The following is a 6000-nucleotide window of genomic DNA, read 5'->3' as shown; positions in this document are numbered from 1 at the left end:
AAAATGTTCGATAGTAAACAACTTTCATACATAAATTACCTTTATATAAAAGGAGTTTAAAATTAAAACTAGATGACGCTGACAAAGGTTGAGCGGCAGTAGAGTGGTATTCACAGTCGCTGCTTAAACACTCCCACAAAATAATCCGCCATCTCTCTTATTTCTATGATTTTACCATCTAAATGTTGCTCCAGACATAATATATAAATTTCTAAGTAACATTCGAAATTATGAGCAAACGGCAGAGTTAAACATCAAGTTGCTAACTGATTAGATTCAATCACGTCAGTGTAACTGGAATAGTCTGACACATTGATGATTTTCTCAGCATCTGTACTTACCTGGACTTCTCATTTCCTCAAATTATATATAAACTCTTACTCTTCGAGAAATAATTTCAGTCTTACATCGATTATTATAAAAGCAAGACTAGGTTACGGATATCATAACATGTAATTGACTTAAAAATAATAAATTTGCAAACATTAAACACGTACACTGATCATGTTATTAATAATATTAAATTTCTAAACTAAACGTATTTGACAACTTAATCGTATTTTATCTTAAACAAACGTTGCAAAACGAAAAAGTTATTAACAGGTTTCACGTGTTACTTACTTAAAGCTTCAAAAAACAAACGAGAAGACGCGTAGATGGTAATGCCCAGTTAGAAGACACACATGCAAGTAATACAGAGGACAAATGTACGAACACCTGCCTTCGGCTCTTCCACCAGAATAACATGAAATGAAGAACAAGAGCCACAACCATCTCTCGATTAGCTCAACTACCAAACTTTTCTAAAATTATTTACATTATTTAGGTTTTATTTTTTAGAATAAAAGAGCAATTATGATATATAATGGTTCTTTATTGATTAATATTTGTTACTTTAAATGAGTTAAGAATGAGTATCTCATATTTTGTTTTTTATTGATGAAAGCTCCAGAATTTACCTATGGAGTAAATAATGAACCTAAAAATAATTCCTCTTACATAAGAATTCTAATTCATAGAAATATAATTTTTTGATAATTGTCATGTCTGTTACCATTTTAATTTTTACACAATTCCTCCTAACATACTTTTGGTTTAGTACTTGAGCTACCTCGTCCTCCATGACATCCCTGCCAATGACCGTGTTCCGTCCAGAGAAAACTCTGTGTTTGACCTTTCCCGGTAAGTAATTGTTGTTTTATTTATTTATTTGAATATAATAGTTTTGTTTACACATCCCAGAGTCTGTATATAACTTGGTTTAGGCCTAATAACATCATTTTAATTTTCATTTAAAGGTCCCGCTTTGACCAAAAAGAACCGCACGACTGCTTTTTTACTTCGAGGTCCTGCTTTCACCTCTGCAAGTAGTTCCAAGTAGAATCCTATAAAATAGCCAATGGCACATTATATATACCAGATGTAACTTTAAAGAAAACTGATTTATTGTTTTAAGACATCGCCAAGAAAAAATCCCAACGTATGATATGCACTGACCCAGTGGGTACATGTTGGCACAGCGGAGGAAACTGTCCATCCAAAACAAGCTCACACCGTTTTCGGTCTTGTGCCACAAACGTCGGAAACTTACGTTAATTGTGCCATTCGCTTCTCTAAGGCCTCCACCAGTAGCTGTAGAGTGCCACAGGCGTCCCTGAGGGCATCGCCTAGGAGATGGATGACCCTAAATCATAGAAAGCGTGAGTTGTCGTAAGAGGTTAGTGCGTGAAAGGCACTTTTTGATCCTACTCTGTCCTTTTCCTCATTTTGAAGTGAAGTAAAGGGAGTGTAAACAAGAAACAGCTGATTGGGATGAATGAGTGACGTAATAATGGCAGGGATCCGCGTGTCAGGTCAACCCTGCCCCCCAATTTTTGACCCCTTCGTAGGTCACGGGTCATACCCCAAAGGACCCTCGATACCTGCCCTTTGGCGCAAATCTATCTTTATTAATTGTGTTTTTTTCACATTGCTTGTGAAAGTTAATTAGGCTAAAGGTAAGTCAAATTAAACTTAACAAGTGTCCATTATGTCATCCTAAATTTCGAAGTAGGCCTGTGAATATCCATGCTATTTTTTCATGTAGTCCTATGTAAATCACGAATTTTTTTAAAGATTTTTATATATATTTATAGTTCCTGAGTAGCTAAGATTTTTTACCCAGGCTTTAAATTTGTTTCTGAGCAAATATGTAACTTGAGAGTAAGATGTTGAAGACCAGCTAGTGTTAAGAAGGCTGAATGTTAGGTTAGGCTACTGCATGCCTGCTGTTAGGCTAACCCTTTTCTTAATACAATTGGAACTTGTATTCACAATGGAATAAAGGTTTTAAAGCTAATTAGTAATGTAGGCTATGTAAATAAAATCTCCAACATTGCTTATGGAAATCATCAGTTCAGTCTTGCTAAAAGTCTACATTTTAGCTTAAGTTATCAAATAGGCTATTTCGAGATAAATACTTTACTTTTACTTTTTTTCTGGCCCTACACTGCAGGGGAATGCTAGTCTCTACAGGACTTTAATTAATTAATTTTATCATACAAGGCTTTTAAGTGGTGTGATAGGTCGTGAGCAAAACATTTGTGTATTCTAGACTAGTATGTGTTAACTTTATTTTGAGCTGCTGTTATTATGCTCAAGTATGTTAATAGACCAACAATAATGGCCCTCTCAAGCCACCCCTCTCACCATGTCATGAATGCCAATACATATTTTATTTTGAAGTAATTGTTATTTTATTTTAAATTTATTTGAAGGGCTGTTTTGTAGGTTCTATACTGTAGGGGAACCCATCTCTCAACGGACCTTTCATAGTACATTTTATCGAATACATTCCAAGGCATCTAACATCTCACACCGCATATTGCTCATTTATTGTCAAATCCACGTTATCGAAGGACTCAGAAAACAAGATGGTCTTCAGTTTCTCATGAAAACCTAAGTATCTCCAGTCTTTCACATGATATATGTTAACCTAATAGTTGGACAAGTAAGGCTTTCATTTTATTTTGTTATTTCTCCTACAGGATAGCATTGTAAATGGCTTTGATGGTTATCAAACAGAAAGGCAATACATCAATACACAAAGCACACAAATATAAAATATATCAAATACTTAGGTTAATATATTTTACTTTAATTGGCAACCATGATGCTTAATTTTTAGCAAAGTACTTAAACCATATATTTTTCCTACTAGCTGTCTTGTGTTTCACCCATTTCTGACCATGAATATTAAGACAAACCACCTGTTCATGGGTTTTCTTACCTCATCCCCCTATAAAAACAATTATGGTGAATCTCAATGGGGAACTGGGTATTGAGTGGTGAAATGCCAAAAGAGAGTTGTTTATAGCCATAGTAATGGTAGGGAATATAATAAATACAAGATAACCAGTTGGAAAAATAATTAATGCAGCTCACGTAGGCAAAGCGGGGTGAATTTAAAAATATTGTAATTACCAACACTGTAATTTATATCACGGTGGAACTGAAGCAGAGTGGGAAAAAATGGCTCTTATAAAACAACATCTTAGAACTTGAGCGTAAATATTTGAAAGCTTTTATTTGGTTCAAAATGCCAGCTAATGGTTACATCATACAAAAAATAGAGCTGCTGATAGTTTATGCCAATAACGCCTGCTCAGTAACTCATAATCTATCTCCCAAAAGTAAACAATGGACTTCAAAAATGAAATTGTGTTAATCGAGTACACTATTCTATCCGTTTCCTTATTTCCTTTCCTCGCTTGGCTAGTTTCCCCGTTGTGGCCTGATTGGTAACGTCTCTGCCTGGTGTTTGTGAGATGGGGGTTCGAGTCCCGGGCAGACTTGTTAGTGCCTGTAGCATCTGCAACCTTACCAACCTTTTAAGGTAAGGTTTTGGGGAGCCTATAGGTCTATCTGTTGAGTCATCAGCAGCTATTGCCTGGCCCTTCCTGGTCCTAGCTTGGATGGAGAGGGGGCTTGGCCGCTGATCATGTAATATATATGGTCAGTCTCTAGGGCAATGTCACTGTCCCTTGCCTCTGCCATTCATAAGTGACCTTTGAACCTTTAGGGTAGGCCTCCTTTGTTTCAGGTTTCAGGTGTATTGCGTGTGCTGTTGGCTTCCTTGGGGTTTCAGGAGTCCCCTTTGGAGAAGCTACAGCAGGTTCTGTCAGGAAGGCACTAACAGGAGGTTCCTGCCAAAGCAGATGATGAGCCTTGGGTATCTCCAAAGAATTAGGAGACTTGTCTCTTGGGCATCATTTTCGAGGGAAACTTTATGCACATGCATATAGTAGAGGATTAAGAATTGAGTGCCTAACACTTGTGCTTCAAAGAGGTCTCCTTCTGAGCTCTCTGAGCCTTTACGCAATGTTGTTCCTCAACCTCTGCCAGATCCTTCCTCTTCGGAGGGTCATCGTACAATTCTCCACCTTCTGCAGGGTCTTCAAGGGATGACTCTACTTCTTCTAGATAAGCCTCTTTCAGACATGCTTCTTTCAGATGCACCTCATCCAGACAAGCCCCTTCAGTGAATGTCTGTTCTAAGGGGACCTCTCCCCTTACGTGCATCATCCCAGCATGCCTCACATTTCAGGCGTGGTTCTAGCACCTCTTTAACCCCTTCAACACTGCTACGTATATGTTAACGTGTTTTACCATATAGTTAGAAAGAGAAGCAATGTATACTTCTACATAATTTTGTTCCTAACCAAGCAAAGCAGTTGGGAGGGGTTTAAGGCAACGTATTGTTTACCAGAGAGTTGCCAAAGCTCCATCCACTATTCATTTCCACCAATAAATATCTGATGGACATCATGACGTCATCTTCACATGAGGTACAGTATGGGGAGCGCTTTCTTGAATACTTGGCCAATATTCCTCAGGTAGTCATTCGTTAAGATTATCATAGTTTTGAGAGTAAATGTGAATTCGAATTCTAAATTATTTTCTAATTTTCTTTTTGTCTTATTTCACTTTTTTTTTTCTTTTTTTTTTTCTGCAAGGGTGATAATAGTGCTTCTGAATTAGGGTCCGAGAACCAGCCAGATAGCTCATATGAGGATTACAGTGATAGTAATGATATTTACTTATCCATCCATCCATCTACCAAGGCACTTCCCTCTATTTTTGGAGGTAGCTGACATCAAAAAGAAAGAACAAAAGGGGACTTTTCTTCTTTTTGCTCCTCCCAACCTGATGAGAGATTTATCTAAGTTTGATTAGTACTGCTAGGGTGCATCAGCCCTTACCACCTACGTTATCCACAAGTGAAGCTTCATGTGCCGAATCTCTTACTGCTGGTACCTCAGCGGTCACCAAGGCGACCGGAGGAAGTAGCAGGGCCTACCGGAACTGCATCACTATTGCTCGCCATTCATTCCTATTTTTAGCAGCATCTTCTACCTAAAATTTATCCTTTGATCACATAGAGCTTTCTTCACCCCATTCATCTGCCTAAACCTTGGTGTTACGATATTAAAATTGTTACAGGTTCTTTTGATATTTAAATTAAATATTTCCAACAACCACCTATGAAATATGGGAAATTAATATAAAAAGAACTCGCAACAAAACTCACCACGTTTATTTACAGACTTATAAAGAAAATCAATGTTACTTCTTCGGTTCCTTTAACTGACAAATCAAATCAATCAAAACATTAATAGAAAAGGGGAATAGTCAGTAATGAAGAAATGCTTAAGTAATGTTAAATAGTTTTCTGGAGCTGCTGAGATGATATTGGTACAGAGGCTTCAGACTTGAGAACGTCTCTGAAGGGCGGCTGTAGTTCAGGGGGAACTGGCATGATGACTTCAGATTCAAAGTCACAGAAGAGTGGCATCAAAAAGGGACATCAGAAGTCTTCTCCAAGAATTCGATGATAGTGTAGAACTTAGGTCAGGCTACAGGCAGTGTTTGCTAGTTCTCGTCACAAGCAGTGATGGCTCGCTGCTGCAATTCATCTCAGCTTCTCAGCCATAACATGATTTTAGAGATAAGCGTCGTTTG

General features: G+C 37.6%; 1 protein-coding gene across 7 annotated transcripts in view; it reads left to right on the top strand.

Annotated features, from left to right (window-relative positions):
* The first annotated feature begins 1097 nt into the window (after nucleotides 1-1097).
* LOC137615216 (uncharacterized bromodomain-containing protein 10-like) overlaps nucleotides 1098-6000 on the top strand; it is a 93727-nt gene continuing 88824 nt past the window's right edge. The window contains exon 1 of one of the 7 annotated variants that reach the window (XM_068344891.1): nucleotides 1098-1182. The gene's annotated coding sequence lies outside the window, so the exon portion shown is untranslated. Of the gene's footprint in view, nucleotides 1183-1377; nucleotides 1718-1800; nucleotides 1998-6000 lie in introns of those variants that run through there. The other 6 variants (XM_068344887.1, XM_068344886.1, XM_068344885.1 and 3 more) reach the window with 6 other exon arrangements.

The sequence above is a fragment of the Palaemon carinicauda genome, chromosome 21 (genome assembly GCF_036898095.1).
Source record: "Palaemon carinicauda isolate YSFRI2023 chromosome 21, ASM3689809v2, whole genome shotgun sequence".
NCBI lineage: Eukaryota > Metazoa > Arthropoda > Malacostraca > Decapoda > Palaemonidae > Palaemon > Palaemon carinicauda.
Note: the sequence above shows the minus strand (reverse complement) of the source record. Positions and strands in the feature narration are given on the sequence as shown.